Source organism: Ursus americanus, chromosome 14 (genome assembly GCF_024610735.1).
Source record: "Ursus americanus isolate L20-20 chromosome 14, mUrsAme1.1.p, whole genome shotgun sequence".
Taxonomy (NCBI): Eukaryota; Metazoa; Chordata; class Mammalia; order Carnivora; family Ursidae; genus Ursus; species Ursus americanus.
This window is the reverse complement of record NC_142140.1, coordinates 23,843,206-23,862,375: the sequence shown is the minus strand read 5'-3', so window position 1 is coordinate 23,862,375 and position 19,170 is coordinate 23,843,206. Positions and strand designations below refer to the sequence as shown.

The 19,170-nt window shown below is 37.6% G+C and overlaps 1 pseudogene; it reads right to left on the bottom strand.

Moving 5' to 3' along the window:
• Nucleotides 1–867: 867 nt before the first annotated feature.
• On the bottom strand, nt 868–3,636 carry LOC148108922 (large ribosomal subunit protein eL42-like; annotated as a pseudogene).
• Nucleotides 3,637–19,170: the final 15,534 nt, after the last annotated feature.

The window sequence follows — 19,170 nt, the reverse complement described above, 5'->3', positions numbered from 1 at the left end:
CAGGTGGACCTAAAAGACATAAATAGAACATTACACCCAACAGCAGCATCATACACATTTCCCAGGACAGATCATATGTTAGACCACAACACAAGTCTTAATAACTTTAAGAGTACTGAAATCGCATCAAGTATCTTTTCTAACCATAATGGTATGAAACCAGAAATTACAAGAAGAAAACTGGAAAACTCAAGTTTTGTGGAGATTAAATAACATGTTCCTAAGCAACCAATAGGTCAAACAAAAAAGTTAAAAGGGAAATAAAAAAATATCTTCAGACAAATAAAAATGGAAACACACCACACCAAAACTGAGATGCAGCAAAAGCACTTCTAAAGAAAGTTTATAGTGGTAACTGCCTACATTTTATTTTTTATTTTATTTTATTTTTTTCTTTACATCTTTTTAATTTTTTTGTAAAAAAAATAAAAAACTGCCTATATTTTAAAAAGAAAGATTTCAAATAAGCAGCCTAACTTTAGAATTCAAAGAACTAGAAATAAGAAAAAAACCAATCCCAAAGTCAGTAGAAAGAAGAAAATAAGGATCAGAGCAGAAATTAATGACATAGAGACTGAAAACACACACACATACACAAATCAGTGAAACTAAGAGCTGATTTTTTGGGGGGAGGGAAAAGATAAACAAGATTGACAAACCTTTAGCTGTATTATACAAAGAAGAAAAGTGAGAAGACTCCAACAAATAAAACCAGAAATGAAAGAGGAGACTTTATGACTGATGATACAGAAATATATGAATCATAAGAAACTACTATGAATGATTTTATGCCAACAAATTAGATAACCTAGAAAAATGGATAAATTCCTAGAAATTCAATCAAACAAGGTAAATCATGAAGAAATAGAAAATCCAAAGAGACCAATTACTACTAAGGGGATTGACTCAGTAATCAAAATCAAAAATCAAAAATCAAAAATCTCCCAACAAAGAAAATGCCAGGACCAGATGGCCTTATTGGAGCATTATACTGAAATTCAAAGAATTAATACCCTTCTCAAACTCTCCAAAAAAATAGAAGAGGAGGGAACACCAGCAAACGAATTTTACAAGGCCAGCATTACCCTGATACCAAGATCAGACAAGGACGCTACAAGAAAAGAATATTATAGGCCAATATCCCTGAAGAAAATCCACGTAAAAATCCTCAACAAAATATAAGCAAACGGAGTTTAACACTACATCAAAAGGATCATACACCATGATCAAGTGGGATTTAGTCCAAGGACGATGGTTCAGCATCCACGAATGAGGGTGATACACCATGTTAACAAAATGAAGCACAAAAATCATATGAGCATCTCAATAGATGCAGAAAAAGCATTTGACAAAATTCAACATCCGTTTATGATAAAAACTCTCAACAAAGTGGGTGTAGAGGGAATGTACCTGAACATAGTAAAAGCCATATATGATAAGCCCATAGCTGACGTCATACTCAAAGGTGAAAAGCTACAAGCTTTTTCTCTAAGGTCAGGAATAATACAAGGATGCCCATGCTTCTCATTTTTATTTAACACAGAATTGGGAGTCCTAGCTCGAGTAATAGGCAAGAAAAATAAATAAAAGCCATTCAGAATAGAAAGGAAAAAGTAAAACTGTCTCTATGTGCAGATGACATGATAGTTTATATATAGAAAATCCTAAAGACTTCACCAAAAAACTGTTAGAAGTAAAAACAAATTCAGTAATGTTGCAGGATACAGACTCAATATACAATAGTCAGTTGCATTTTTATACATTAATAATAAACTATCAGAAAGAGAAGTCGAGAAAACAATCCCATGTACAGCTACATCAAAAAGAACAAGATACCTAGAATAAATTTAACCAAGGAGGTGAAAGACTCATACCTGAAAAACTATAAAGCATCGATGAAAGAAACTGAAGATACTAATAAATGGGAAGACATTCCATGGTCATGGATTGAAAGAATTAATGTTACTAAAATTACCATACTACTCAAAGCAATCTACAGATGCAATCCTTATGAAAATTCCAATGGCATTCTTCACAGAAATAAAACACCGAAGTAGTTTTGTTTCCTTCTGTATTGGGAGGGAGTCAGAAAATCTGTATTGGAAAATTTGTATTGGAAACACTGAATATGTCAAATAGCCAAAGCAATTTTGACAAAGAACAAAGCTGGAGGTATCACACTTTCTGATTTCAAATCACATTACAAAGCTATAGTAATCAAAACAGTACAGTATTGGCACAAACACAGGCACATACATAAATGGAGCAGAATAAAGATCCCAGAAATAAACCAACGCATATATGCTCAATTAATTTACAATACAGAAGCCAAGAATATGCAATGGGGAAAGGTCAGTAAATGGTGTTGATAAAACTGGAGAGCAACTGAAACACTGAATCAATGAAACTGGACCACTATCAACTTAAAATGCGTTAAAGACTTGAACTCCTAAAAGAACACAGGTAGTAAGATCCTAGACATTGGTCGTGGTGATGATTTTTTTTTTTTTATTTGACACCAAAAACAAAGACGATAAAAACAAAAGTAAGTGAGTAGGACTACGACAAACCAAAAAGCTTATGCACTGCATGGGAAACCATCAACAAATGAAAAGGCAACCTATGTTATGAAAATGGGAGACAGTATTTTCAAGTCATGTATCTGATAAGGGGTTAATATGCAAAATTCATAAAAAACTCATACAACTCAACAGCAGAAGAACCAAATAGTATAAGTAAAAAATGAGCAGAAGATCTGAATCAACAAACATATTTCCGAAGAAGACAAAAAGATGGCCAAAAGGTGCTTGAAAAAGGGCTCAGTCATTAGGGAAATGTAAACCAAAACCACAATGAGATATCACCCCATATCTGTTAGATTGGGTATTAGCTAATGGCATGAAAGAACAGGTGTTGGTGAGAATGTGGAGGAGAGAGAATACTTGTGCATTGTTGGTGGGAATATAAATTAGTGCAGCCATGATGGAAAACAGCATGGAGGGTACTCAAAAAATTAAAATAGAATTACCATGTGATTCAGCAATTCCACTTCTAGGTATTTATCAGAAGGAAACTAAATCACTAATTTTTTTTTTAATTGGTGGCACTAGTTTATTTCCCTCTTACAAGACCAACTGCAACCAAATGAAGTGAACATAACCTCAAGATTTTACTGTCTTCATAATGTAACAAAATACAAAGCTTAGAACTGGATCACTTGGCCCTTTTCTCTTATCTCCTCCCAGTTCAAAATGCTTGCATCTCTTAATAGCCAGCATTCTCTTAGATCTGCAGTTAGGCTCGACACATTCAAGCCTCAGCACAATATTCTTTGTAGTTTTAGCCTTTTTCTGGAAAATCGGCTTAGTCTGCCCACCATAGCCACGCTGCTTCCTGTCATAACGCCGCTTTCCCTGGGCGTAAAGAGAATCTTTGCCTTTCTTGTACTGTGTCACTTTGTGGGGTTGGTGCTTGCTACACTTCTTCCAGAAAGTCCGGTGGGTTTTAGGAAGGTTCACCATGTTTGCAAGAGCGCTATCGGCACAGAAAAAAAAGCACAAAACCACTAAATTGAAAAGATACCTGCACCTTTGTGTTTATTGCAGTATTATTTACAATAGCCAAGACATGCAAGCAACTTTATCCATGAATGGATAAATAAAGAAAATGTAGGGTACTATATGCAATTAAACATTATTCAGCCATAAAAAGAATGAAATCCTGCCATTTGTGATAACATGGGTAGACACTGAGGGTACTGTGCTAAGTGAAATTAGTCAGGCAGAGAAAGACAAGTATCATATGATCTCACTTACATATGGAATTTAAAAAAACACACAAAAACTCCTGGATACAGAGCAGGTGGTGGCTGTCAGAGATGGGAGTGGGAGGAAACGGGTAAAGGGATGCCAGAAAGTACAGACTCCTAGTTCTACATAAATCCTGGGGACTGGGGACTGTAGTTAATAATACTGTACTGTAACTTGAAAGTTGGTAAGAGAGTAGATCTAGAAAGTTCTCATGACAAGAAAAAAAATCTGTAACTATGTGTGGTGATGGATGTTAACCAGAGTCACTGTGGAGATCGTTTTGCAGTATGTACATGTATCAATCGAATCAATATGTTGTACATCTGAAACTAATATAATGCTATCTATCAATTACATCTCAATTTTTAAAACGTCATACCAACATACATTCCTTCCAACAGTATTTGAAAGAAAATACTCTTCACTTTTTTACCAGCATTGGATAATAACAAATCTTAAATTCCTATTAATCTGATAGATAGAAGAAAGAAAAAGTGATGTTGTAAGTTAGGTTTTAATTATTAGCTGGGTTGAATATCTTTTCATATTGTTTATTAATTCCTGCAATTTGTATTTCTTTCATTTGTGTTAGGTAGGTGATTTATCATATGCTTATTGGCCATTTGCACTGGGATTAGCTGTGTTTTATAATTTCCTTGTAAGAGACAAGGAATTAATATTAAGCACATCTCAGTGAAGGGTTATTTTCATGGTGCCAAATAGTTGTGGACCAGTTTGCAATTTATCAGTTTTATATGATCCAAGGTTACTGAGGATGCAGCATGTGTCTTAGATTATTTGCCCTTTATATAAGACACTGTCACCAGCCTTCCTATAAGCACAGTGTTTAGACCATTTGGATTTTTTTTATAAGACCTTTATTCTTTGATGGAGTCTATGTCAATGGTGGTGGGATGATTCATATATTAGGGCTGATAGTCTCTGAGTCTCTGAGTATGAAACATAATAAACTTCCATATATATATATTTTAACTTGGAGGCAACAGAAGTAAAGTGCTAGGTTAGAAAGCCATCAGATTAACAGCATAAATTGGATAAAATCAGCTAATGAAAGAGAACCCTCTCTTTCCATTTCTTTTCTCCCCTCTCCTTCTGTCCCCCCCTCAAATCCAAACGGTCTGTTCATCCTGCTCTCCTCACTCACTAAGCTGCAAGCTCACAAGCCTTCTACGAATACCTATAACAGCCACACTGCATCCTGCTTCAGGAACATTGCACTTGCTCTTCCTTCTTCTAGGGCTCTCAGCAAGGCTGGCTTCTTATCTCCCTTCAAGTCTCTGTTGGAAGGTCAGTTCCTCTGCGGAGCCTAACCTGATGCCTACCATAGGTAGCCAGTTACTTGTTATCTGTTGGTTTCCTTCCTGGTACTTAGCACAATTATTTAGTTGTGTGATTAAAAAAATGTTAATTGTAAAAAATTAACTATTTTGCTTATTTGCTTACATTTTCTCTTGCTTGAAAATAAGCTCCATGAGAAGTAGTTTGGTTATCTAGTTTGCACTAAATTTGCAAAATATTTCCTTGTCTTGTGCTTGGGCTATTACTCCCAGACCTCTCGGGGAATCGAACGATGGAAATATGCTTACCTGGGCTTGAGTGGCATAGATTACAAAGACAAGGATTCTCTCTATGATGTTATTGAAGAGAAGAACATTTGCAATAATTCACATGCCCCTCCGTAGACCCCTCCCTCCAAAAAAACCCCCTGTAATTATAAGCACTATTGAGACTACGTTTCAGGTTAGAAGTATACTCGCTATCAATTTAGCTTCTATTTAAGCAGAGCTATAATTAGGCTCATGGTATGAAAAGTTACATCAGTTTACACAGACACTTGATTGCTCAGTTCATCATTACCAAATGTCTATAAAAATGAACTAGAAGCTGGAGCTTATCTCTGACTCACTCTCCTGCTTAATTACATTTATGGGAAGAGGCAATTGGCCACATATATTATTCACGGTCTAGAAACTGCCATTAACAATATTTGCCAAAAGAATAGCACCCACAAAAGGCAAGAAATAAACAAACAACATGCTTTCATTAATTATGTGTATATATAAATATAAGTGTATATTCATATACAAAAGATATAACATTTATATTTACATATAGATATATATATATTTATCCAAAATTAATATATGTATTTGTTATTTATATTTATATAAAAACATAGCTATAAAACATACAAAAAATAATTTGCCTGATTAAGTGCAAAAACCCCAACACAGCAATGGTTCATGTATAACTAGACATTTTCATAAATTATACAGTCACTACATTACAAATATTCCTCTTTGTTATCTTGAAGGTAGTTGCTGAGCTTGAATTGAATAGGCTTTTTATAACTCATAAGGAAAGAAAGTCTTCATCCTTTAAGGGATAATTCGAATTGGAATCTTAATCTATTCTCATATTCCCTCTATGGTGTGTTTAAGTTCTTCTTAATGTCCTCAGATACATTCACACTTTATAAAGCAAACCATACCTCTCACTCTACGGTTGAACAGGAGCTTGCCCTTTAGAAAAGGTTAAGAAATATTCTTTCCTGAAAAGTATACTTACCACCTGATAATGATTCCATCACAACTCATTTGTCTTATGCCTTAAATTTGAGGACTACATAGGACAGAGTGTTTCCGTGTGCACAATGGCCCTGTGGCCACTGCTGCCTGACATCACACAGGACAGAAGAGATGAAAGTGGTCATTGATTAACACATTTCTCCCAGAGCAAATCTTTGGAATTCAAACAAAGGCTTCCAATAAGTTGGGCTTTGAGCTTACTACATAAAACAGTCATAGCGCAACACTATCCCAAACTGCCTCTATTAGAATGGACTGGCCTTACCCCTGATAGAGTAAAGAAAAGCTGATGAGAAAGGATCCTTAAGAACCTCTCAGAAAGGGGGTGCCTGGGTGGCTCAGATGGTTAAGCGTCTGCCTTTGGGTCGGGTTGTGGTCTCCGGGTCCTTGGATTGAGCCCAGCTTCAGGCTTCCGGCTCAGTGGGGAGTCTGCTTCTCCTTCTCCCTCTGCCTCTCCCCCCTGCTCATTCTCTCTCCTCTCTCTCTCTCTGTGTGTCTCAAATGAATAAATAAAATCTTTAAAAAAGAACCTCTTAGAAAACCTCTGGGTTTCACTGCTTGGCTATACACCCTAGAATCGTGTACAGGTTTAGGGTAACAAAAAGTCACTAAAAAATCACTCCTTGGACATGCAATGTCAGCCAGCAGCTCCGTTAGATCACGTCTATTGGTAAGGGCTAGTGGCCTCATTGCCTACTACCATCCATTCTTCAGGATCACATGGGTAAGGAGAACAGGATGACCAATCCTTCCATAGCCTGATATTACAACCTCATTATCTGCCTCTAAGGCTTTTGGGTAAAAAGGTCTGTGTGGGATGCCAGGAAAAGCTTCCCAGCACCTCGTTCTTTCCCAAGTGACTGCTGTGGTGTTGATAAAAACAAGGAAGCGACAATGTCCACGCTCATCTCAGGGGAGACAAGGCAAGAGGGGAAGCCCCCATCACAGAGAGACTGTCTGCTTCTCCTTTCAAAGTACACAGGACACCTTCCCCAATATTCAAACGTACTCTTCAAAACTCTCATTTTATTTAAACCCACACTACTCGTTTTTATTGAGATACAAAACACGTCCTCATTTGCACAGTAGCAGGCACTTGTTGCAAAATCATTTCAGTCATGAACTAACACCCATGACATGGTTCAGAGATTGAACGTGAAATTCTGCAGGACTACAAAGAACTGAAGAGGGCTTCCTCTTCCCCAGGCCCCACTTGCCAGCTATTCGAAGGTGTGATGTTTCAGTGCGTTCTAACAGGATGTGCTGAATCCCATTCAGAGAGGTTTGGCCCTCAATATGAATATAAATATGGGTGAAATATGTAAGTATATTGAATGCGAGGGGAAAACCACATCAATTCGCCCACATTCTTTCCAATTCTCATGGATCTTTCCCTGCACCTGGCACTGTAGTCAAGAAAGTCCTTTTGTTTGTTTACTGAAACATAAATCTGTCAGGAAAGCCTAACTCTAAATTACTGTTGCATTTCTGATGGAAAGCTGCCACATAATTTAAATTTCAACAGCTCTACGGGTTCCCATATTTCTTATTTGTGACTTGCCACCTCACAGACGAAGTGCATTGTACTATCATTTTAATAAATAGTTTCTGAGTGAAGGTCGTTTTTCTTTGTGTTCAAATTCCATCTGTTTATTTTTTTCTTTCTTTTTACTGACACATCCTGAGATCCAATAAAGGGCTTTGAAAAGTCATTTCATTTCAATGGTAGCCATGATGTTTCAACAGCCAATAAAACAAATGACCAAACAGAACAATGTCTTCAAACTGCCTAAGAGGAAAGAGGCAGTGAGTGAGTGATGATTCTGGTTTGTCACTTCATCTAAAGGGAAAGGAGAGTGTTCATTCCTCTTGTTTAGCCACTAGTTGTGAGTAAACATTATTTTTTGGAAAATCAGTTTTCTTGGGTTTTCTCATCAGTGAAGTATTTTCCCCATAACGGTAGCTAATTACCTAGTATATTGAGAAAATGGAGTCCATCTTCGTGATAGAGACGGTACTTAGATACGGACTGAGTCCAATTGGATTCACCGTCCGAGCTAAGAAGAGATGGATATCAAGCCACTTTTAATCTTGTATGAAACAAAAAGATTAAACTGTCAATATTACGATGAACTGCCGTGACGAGCCCTGTGATAGAACCACACTCTTAGAGCTGCTTCTAATGATATGTATGCGAGGAATAGATTTTTCCTGATAACGCATGTAATTAGAGTACAGAACAAAATGTTCTGTTCAAATTCATGACATGCCCAACTAATAAAGGAAGGGAGGATAAGGCCCTTGCTATTTATTTGCATGAAAAAGCCTCAATATAGGATGTACTTTAGAGAAATTAGTTTTTAATCTAGGTGACCAGATGAGATTTTGACCCTGAACTGTTTTTTGAGTTGACCTGTGAGAATTTATGCAGAAATAAGAATGTGATGCTTACAAGCCAGACAGGCATTGCTTTTTTCATTAATTCCTGAATGTCTCATAGAGTCAAGAGAAGCAGAAAATTGGTCCTTTTAAAAGCCCACTGTACGAGAATTTGCCTTTATGAAACATAATCAGCAAGAGTTGATAGGAATCTTAGCAGGAATGTATTCTTTTTAAATTTAGACATTCAAGAAGTTAGAGACATTGATTCAGCGGTGATGGTTCTCCACTGACCTGTATAAAGCAGAAATCTGCAGTTGTATATTGTTATGAATATATTTGAGAGGTCTCCTGTTATCTTACTACCAGCTTTTCAGGGTGAATTATAGACCACACAATGGGTACTTGAAAGAAAGCTTTACATCAAGTCTTGTGCTTATTTTTCCATAAGGGTTAGTGTCAATCCACTGGATATATGCAAGAAATTGCTTTTAAGGGTAGAAGTCTTTTCCTTGCTTTTAAAAATCACTGATATCAACATTATCCCTGTAATATATTAGATAACTGCAGAAATCTACCTACTACTTAGGATGCAATAAAAAAGTAGCTAAGCATCAGATAAGAAAGCAAATGTATCATGTTGTGTGGTTAACATCATTTGAAACACTAACAAGTAAGAATAACTGTGACATTCCTCCTGCAGATATGAGTCATGAAAGTAGTCTGGCCTCCTTCCATTAGTAAAAGACACTAAGTTCCACTCAAATGCTCAAGCCGGGAACAGAGGAGTCATCTTTGCTTCCTCCTTTTACCTTTTCTTCTACTTCCAAGCCATCAACAAGTTCTGTCAATTCACCATTCCAACCTGTATCATGAAGTGGCCAATCCTTCTGGCTCCATTCTGGTCCCAGACAATCATCCGTGGTTACTTGGTTTCTTCAAAAAAAAAAATCTTTGTTCTGTTTTGTTTCATTTTGTTTTGTTTCGAAGTTGTCTCTCTATCCCTTGCCCCCTTTAAATGCATCTTCCACGAAGTGGAGAGAAGAATCAGATTAAGTTGACCTGCCTTAAAATCTTTAATGTCTTTCACTTGCATTTAGAACAAATCCAAACGTACTAAATTCAGAATCTCTGCTTCTCTGTCTAACCTTGTTTCCCACAGAGCCAAAGACTGTGTACGCATACCTCTCAGTCCTTTCCTCAAATCCTTTCCTATTTCAAGACCTGCTGTTCTCTCTGCTTGGGTTACACTCCATCCTTCTCATTTCCTCATACCTCCACTAAGATAGCCTCTCCTTGGAGAGACCTTTCTTCATTGCTATATCTGGAGGAAATCTTGTCCCGTTCAGCAATTTCCTTTGTTGTACTTTTCAAAATCTGCAATGATTTTGTTTGTTGGTATTTTTTCTTAGTCCATCTCCCCAGAAAATGTCAGTGTTGTGAAGGCAGGGACAATGTCTCTCTTGGTTACAATTGCATTTACATACTAAGCTGTCCCTCAGCGTTTGTTGAATGAATATATGAACTTATTACAAATCTGCTTTCATAGGTAGAGGCTGCAAAAATGCAGAGATACAGATAAATTCCAGGGGAAAAACTGTCCTTTGTTTGGTTCATGTTCAGGGAGCACAGGTTTTCCTGTTTCCCTACCATAACATAAATGTTCAATTCTACCTAATTTCCACAAGGGGAAAGTAAAAGGAGTAGATATTCTCACATATCACAATCATAAAGCTTACTCAAAGTGTCTATTATTTTTTTATTCATGAGTGGATGAGCCAGATTTTTTCTCTGGAAGTGAGCTAACCCCTTTTGGAAGTTTTCTGCCTCTTTTGGGCCACTTAAGTAACAGGAAGATACTACAGTTGTTAACGGTCCCAGAGTGCCACATTTATTGCCAAAGAATATGTAAGCTGATTATACCCACTTGTGTGTATTCACTCTACAAAACGACTATAACAGGCTTGTGAAAAAGTTCTTGCTTGACATTACTGAAATCTCTTACATGTCAAGCTACAATAAGAGAGCTGAAGAAAGCATTTTGTAACAATGAATAAGGAAAAAGGATTTTGTGGACAAACGTTTGAAGGGGACAAAATATTTTACATTGTCCTCTTTTAACTTGCGTACTATTTTCTTACTATTATTCAGTGCTCAAAGGAAAATTGGAAAACAAGTAAAAAACTGTTAATGAACAAACTACCACTATATTTATTAAGCTGGCAGAATAGCCAAAGCTATAAATTGTATTTGATGTAATTCAAAACTTAAAAATGTTGCTAACATGGACATATTAAAGGACATAATGGAAACTTCATGTTAATTTTAAATAAAAAATGGTTGATTTTGAAGAAATAAGTCTAACATCAATTGTTGTAAGCACATTCTTTTCTGCAATTAAGGATAATTTAATAGCAATTTTTGTAACCATGGCTCAAATATAAGTGAGTGGAATGTTCTTTCTTGTAAACCAGGGGCAGATACTGTCATGTATACTTTTATCCAGTCAAATATAATAGTCTATCTAGTCAAGATTAAGGCACTAGGGAGAGTCCAAACTCCTCAGGTAGAAGGGAACATACCTCCCCAAAACATTGCTCACTCCACATGAAGGGATTCTGACCCACCAGATGCAACAGAGCACAGGTGGACACAGAGGCATTGATAGGGCCTCCAGGGTCATCGACTGGTGCTTCCCTGGCTTTTATGTGATTATTTAGGCACACACATGAACCAGTGAATTTGTGGGTCCATACATGCATGTGCACACATTTCGCTGTAACCAAGGTGTCAGAAGGAGGAACAGAGTAATATTGCAAAATTCTGGGCTTTACTAGCACACAGGGGTAGAGTATCACCAAGTCTCCTTCTAGAATCAAAAAGATCCTTACTGGCTGGACTTAACCAGCTTGTCCCCCATCAAGGAAAGGGGTTTCAAAGTCATCCTGAGTCTGCAGCTCAGGCAGAACAGATGAAAGATCTGTGGGAGAGAGACAGGAAGCTATAGGACTACGCAGTCAGAAAGAGATGTCCTTCTGCAGAGTAGCAAAAGCACCTTCCCTTAAATATTAGGGGGAAAATGCCCTACTAAAGCTAATCTGCATCTGAAGCTAGAGCTCTTTTTTTTTTCTTTTTTTAAAGATTTATTTATTTATTTCAGAGAGAAAGAGAGCACAAGAGCAAGCAAGGGGAGGAGCAGAGGGAGAATCTCAAGCAGACTCCCTGCTGAGGAGGGAGCCCAACTCTGGGCTCCCTCCCAAGACCCTGAGATCATGACCTGAGTGGATATCAAGAATCAGATGCTCAACCAGCTGAGCCACTCAGGCGCCCCTCGAGCTCTTCCGGTGAAGTTAACAAGAGTACTGTTATGAGGAATTGGCTACTCTTGCACATCCCAGGGTGGGACAAGAATGACAGAAACTTAAAGGAGAAGATTAGAACTACTGACCAAAGATCTTCAGCCGCTGCTAAGAGAGGAAAAATGAAATACTAGAGCCTCATTGTAACCACATATACACACCTACATGCGTGTGTAAAACACATGCATAAATACATGTCCACACCCCTGCACACACCCACAAAATGCACACACACACAGAGGCATGCATGCACACACAGAGATAATTCACACGTTCACAAGTGCACATGCACACATACCTGTATGTATGCACTCAAAGACACATGCATTTCACACTCGTATTTACTCTTAACTACTACTGCTCATTGTTGCGGTGAGGGTTCAGGCATTTTCATTCACCTTGCTGCCTCTATAAAATTTTACATACAAGAACCTCTGTAGGAATTGTTTTAGATGAGTAGTAACAAAAGAGATGGTCTACAAATTGAGTTCCCTCCATAGACTTGTTTAATTCGGTTCACAAAGTCATTAAGATGCACTGAGTTGGTCGCCAACATTTGTAAATCAAGAAGTTTTATAGAAAAATCCAGACTCTCTTATTCTTTTGAAAAAGGAAGAGGTCTGGTAGCACCGGGCCCACAGTCCTGCACTGACAACTGGCCAGAGCTGGCCCAGCGGCCCCTTCAGGCTGCGCCGGTGCTCTCAAGGTGCGCAGAGTGTCCACCTCGTTTAGTCTGTCGCTTTTCAAATGGTAATGTCTGTGTGCATCACCTGGAGAATCTTGTGAAAATGTACATCCTGATTCAGAAGGTCCAAGGTGAGGCCTGATATTCTGCATTTCTTTTTTTTTTAAACTTTTTATTTAAATTCCAGTTAGTTAACATACAGTGTCATATTAGTTTCAGGTGTACAGCATAGTGATTCACACTTCCATACACCACCCGGTGCTCATCACAAGTGCTCTCCTTCATCCCTATTACCCATTTCCCCATCCCCCCCACCCACCTTCCCGCTGGTGACCATCAGTGTGTTCTCTATAGCTAAGAATCTGTTTCTTGGTTTGCCTCTCTCTCTCTCTTTAAAACCCTTTTGCTCATTTGTTTTGTTTCTTAAATTCCACATATGAGTGAAATCATGTGGTATTTGTCTTTCTCTGACTGACTTATTTCACTTAGCATAATAGTCTCTAGCTGTATCCATGTTGTTGCAAATGGTGAGATTTCATTTTTTATGGCTGAGTAATATTCTATTGTATAAATACCACATCTTCTTTATCCATTCATCCGTCGATGGACACAAGCTATTTCCATAATTTGGCTGTTGTAAATAATGCTGCTGTAAATCTGCATTTCTAAGAAACTTGCAAACACTGCTGCTGCTGCTTCTCTAAGGGCCACACGCTGAGGTTCTATTCAACCACAGTCCCACCCCTTTGCCAGGTGTAGAAAATACAGGCCACCCAGTTAAGTATGAATTTCAGGAATATGAAATCTTTTTTTAAACTGTAAGTATGTCCCATGCAATAATTGGGATATACTTAATATCAAAAACAATTGTTTGTCTGGAATTTAAATTTAACTGGACATCCTATATTTTCTCTGGCATTTCTACCTCCATATCTAATCTGTTTTTGAATTCTAGTCCACTTTGCTGACCCCTGTAGGAATTTAAATTCAGCAGATCCTAAAGCAGGGATTTGGGAGCACATGATTGATTGAGAAGGCTTACAGAGGAAGGGAGCAAGGGAGAGGGACAGCATGGGCAGGGGAGAGAGCTAAGCAAGGCCATATTCTCAGCTGGACCTTAGCTTTAGCCTAATCCCAAGGAAAGCTCCAAAGCACAAACTGGACCACATAGTTGGTGCCACTTTGAAGCAAGGGAGCGTGGCCTTTTGTAACCTGCGCAGGCATTTACTGTGAGCAGCTCCCAGAGCTGGGAATAACCTTCCAGGTAAGACTAAGCTGCTTCACTGAGAATTCTCTGGTGAGGAAGGTAAATGTCGGCCATCAGCAACAACACTCACAGCAGGCAGGAGATGAGGGGACCGTCCTGGTAAAGACGATCCTGGCATTAACATCAACCATAGATATCCTAGTTATAGGTAGCCAGCTGGACTACATGGACCATCCTTCCATATTCAAAATTGACTCATGACTTTGATGTTCTAAAAAGGCAGCATCAGTTACTGAACTCTGCCTTTGCAAGACTTACTCTGTTTGGATGCACTATGTATCACAAACATAGCAATGGTAATACCTAACATTATACATTTCTTATAACACATATAGGACCTTTTTCTGTGATCCAGTCTAGTTATATCCAGCAAGCAGTTACTGAGCACTTACTATGTGCAAATCATGACAATATAACCCTTGGTTTTCTTCTCAAGCACTCTGGGGCATAAGCAGGCTAGGGCTCCTTAGCTTCATGTATAACATATTAGACAACACAAAGTCTACCGTTATCTCGGAATTAACTTAACCAGAGACATAAAGGATCTATATTCTAGAAACTACAAATCACTCTTGAAAGACGTTGAAGAAGACACAAAAAGATGGAAAAATATTCCATGCTCATGGATCGGAAGAATTAACATAGTTAAAATGTCCATGCTACCGAGAGCAATCTACACTTTCAATGCTATCCCAATCAAAATACCAATGACACTTTTCAAAGAACTGGAACAAACAGCCCTTAAATTTGTGTGGAACCAGAAAAGGCCACGAATCGCCAAGGAAGTGTTGAAAAGGAAAAACAAAGCTGGGGGCATCACAATGCCGGATTTCAGGTTGTACTACAAAGCTGTGATCGCAAAGACAACATGGTACTGGCACAAAAACAGACACATAGACCAATGGAACAGAATAGAGAACCCAGAAATGGACTCTGGCTCTTTGGGCAACTAATCTTTGATAAAGCAGGAAAAAACATCCAGTGGAAAAAAGACAGTCTCTTCAATAAATGGTGCTGGGAAAATTGGACAGCTACATGCAAAAGAATGAAACTTGACCACTCTCTTACACCATACATAAAGATAAACTCCAAATGGATGAAAGACCTCGATGTGAGACAGGAATCCATCAAAATCCTAGAGGAGAACATAGGCAGCAACCTCTTTGACAATGGCCACAGCAACTTTTTTCATGACACATCTCCAAAGGCAAGAGAAAAAATGAACTTGTGGGACATAATCAAGATAAAAAACTTTGCACAGCCAAGGAAACAGTCAAAAAAACAGAGGCAGCCCACGGAATGGGAGAAGATATTTGCAAATGACACTACAGATAAAAGACTGGTATCCAAGATCTACAAAGAACTTCTCAAACTCAATACACAAGAAACAAATAAACAAATCATAAAATGGGCAGAAGATATGAACAGACACTTTTCCAATGAAGACATACAAATGGCTAACAGACACATGAAAAAATGTTCAAAATCATTAGCCATTAGGGAAATTCAAATCAAAACCACACTGAGATACCACCCTATGCCAGTTAGAATGGCAAAAATTGACAAGGCAGGAAACAACAATTGTTGGAGAGGATGTGGAGAAAGGGGATCCCTCTTACACTGTTGGTGGGAATGCAAGTTGGTACAGCCACTCTGGAAAACAGTGTGGAGGTCCCTTAAAAAGTTAAAAATTGAGCTACTCTATGATCCAGCCATTGCACGACTGGGTATTTATTCCAAAGATACAGACGTAGTGAAGAGAAGGGCCATATGCACCTCAATGTTCACAGCAGCACTGTCCACAATAGCTAAGTCATGGAAGGAGCCTAGAAGCCCTTCAACAGATGACTGGATTAAGAAGATGTGGTCCATATATACAATGGAATATTACTCAGCCATCAGAAAGAATGATTTCTCAACATTTGCTGCAACATGGACAGGACTGGAGGAGATAATGCTAAGTTAAATAAGTCAAGCAGAGAAAGACAATTATCATATGGTTTCATTCATTTATGGAACATAAGAACTAGGAAGATCTGTAGGAGAAGAAAGGGAAGAAGAAAGGGGGGGTAAACAGAAGGGGGAATGAACCATGAGAGACTGTGGACTCTGGGAAACAAACTGAGGGCTTCAGAGGGGAGGCGGGTGGGGGAATGGGATAGGCTGGTGATGGGTATTAAGGAGGGCACGTATTGCATGGTGCACTGGGTGTCATACACAAGTAATGAATCATGGAACTTTACATCAAAAACTAAGGATGTACTGTATGGTGACTAACATAATATAATAAAAAATATTATTATTAAAAAAAGTAAATGGTTTAATAAACTATCATGAGTGTTATAAGGGGGGGAAAAAAAGTCTACCAAATATTCCATTAAAAATCGAGAGCCTTCATAGAGGTTAATTTGCTTTCCCAAAGTCACAAAGTTGAAATGTGGATAAGTCAGAGCTTAAAAACAGGTTTTCTGATACTTCCTTTATATTTGAATAAGTATTCAAATGAAAGTGTGCCTAAGGGGGCATTTATAAATAATAAACATGCATGGTCCTAGAAACATAAAAGAGAAATTCATCTAGTAAATTTTCTTTAAAATTAATAAATTTGGAAATGTTGGATTCACAGGAAGTTGTAAAGAGACATGTCCCCCCTCCGTCTTTCTTCCCCAATGGTTACACTTCACATGATTACAGTATAATAGCAAAATAAGGAAATGGGTAAAATGTGTATGTTATAGTTCTATCTCATCTCATCATATCTGTAGATTAAGGTAACCACTGCCACAATCAAGAAACACTTTCCACCTAGCTGAACACTTAGTAAATACAAATCTTTTTTTCTGTCTCTATAATTTTGTCATTTTGTGCATCTTACATAAATGGAATCATACACTATGTGACCTACTGAGAGGGGCTTTTATTGCTTAGCATAATGTCCTTAGGTTCTATCCAAGGTGATATATTTATCACTAGGCCATTCCGTTTTATTCCTGAGTGGTGTTCCATGATGTGGATATTCAACATTTTGTTTATTCACCTACTAAAGGATATTTTAGTTTCATTAATTTTATCTATTGTTTTGTTTTCAATTTTATTAATTTCTCTGCTTATATTTGTCATGTCTTTCCTTGTGATCACTTTGGGCGAATTTACTCTTATTTTTCTGATTTCCTATGGTGTAAGACTATTGATTTGAAACTTTTCATCTTTTCTAATCCCATGGGTTATTTAGAAGTATGCTGTTGAGTCTCCAAGTGTTTGAAGATTTCCTTGTTATCTTTCTGTTTTTCATTTCTAGCATGAAGAAAATACTTTGAATAGTTTTAATTCTTTTAAATTTGTTGAGGTTTGTTTTATGGCCCAGATTATGGTCTATGTCAGGGCTGTCCCATGAATGCTTGAACAGAATGTGTATTCTGCTTTAGTTGGGAGGAGTGTTTTATGTGTATTGACTAGATCCTGTTGGTGGATGGTGTCGATGATATACCCTTGCTAATTTTTTGTTCAGCTGTTTTATCAACTGTTGAGAAGCAAATCACCTATAACTGTGATTTGCCTATTTCTCCTTTCAGTTCTATCAATTTTAGCTTTACATATTTTACAACTGTAGTATTTGGTGCATACATGTTTAGGGTAACTATGTATTCTTGGTGGGTTGACTTTTATCATATATACTGTCCTTCTCTGTCCCTGGTCATTTTACTTAATCCAAACTCTATCTGCTATTAATATAAGCACTCTTGCTTTATTTTGTTTTTCGTTTTTCGTCTTTTAATTTTATAAATAATAGCTTTATTGATATGTAATTCAGAGATCATAAAATTCACGCTTTTAAAGTGTACAATTCTGGGAAGCCTGGGTGGCTCAGTCGATTAAGTGTCTGCCTTCAGCTCAGGTCATGATCCCAGGGTCCTGGGATTGAGCCCAGCATCGGGCTCCCTACTGAGCATGGAGCCTGCTTCTCCCTCTGCCTGCCGCTCCCCCTGCTTGTGTTCTCTTTCTCTCCCTCTCTGACAACTAAATAAAAATAAAATCTTAAAAAAAATAGTGTACAATTCAGTGGTTTGCAGTACAGTGACAGAGTTGTACAACCATCACCACTATCTAATTTTAGTACATTTTTACCACCAGAAAGAAGCCGCATAAGCATTCCTTCCTCCCCCCAGCTCCTGGCAAACACTAACTTACTTTCCGGCTCTATGGATTTGCCTCTTCTGGACATTTCATATAAATGGAATCATATAATATATAGCCTTTTGTAACTGACTTTTTTTCACTTATCGTGATGTGTTCAAAGTTCCTCCATGTTGTAGCATGCATCAGTACTTCATTCCTTTCTGTGGCTGAATACTGTTATATGGATATACTGCATTATATTTTCCATCCACCAGTTGTTGGACATTTGGATTGTTCGTCCCTTTGGTTATTATGAATAATACTACTGTGACTATTACTATATAAGTTTTGTGTAGACATGTTTTCATTTCTCTTGGGAATATACCTAGCTTTATAACTGGTGGGTCATTCGGTAACTCCACATTTAACATTTTGAAAAACTGCCCAACTAGTTTCCAAAGGGGTCTCACCATTTTATAATCTCATCAGTTATGGGTGAGGATTCCCATTTTCCACATTTTCACTAACACTAGTTCTTGTCTATCTTTTTGATTTAGTTATCCTAGCGAGTGTGAAATGGTATCTCATTGTGAACATCAGTTGCAATTTTCTGAAGACTAAAGATGTTTAGTATTTTTTCATGTGTTTATTGACCAATGGTATATCTTGTTTGGAGAAACATTTACTCAAACTCAAACATTTACTCAAATCCTTTGCCCATTTTTTAATTGGGTTATTTGTTGAGTTGTAAAAGTCCTTTATGTTTTCTGGGTAAATTTTCTTATACACATGATTTGCAAATATTTCTCCCATTCTGTGAAAGTCTTTTCACTTTCTTTTTTTTTTTTTTTTTAAAGATTTTATTTATTTATTCGACAGAGATAGAGACAGCCAGTGAGAGAGGGAACACAAGCAGGGAGAGTGGGAGAGGAAGAAGCAGGCTCCC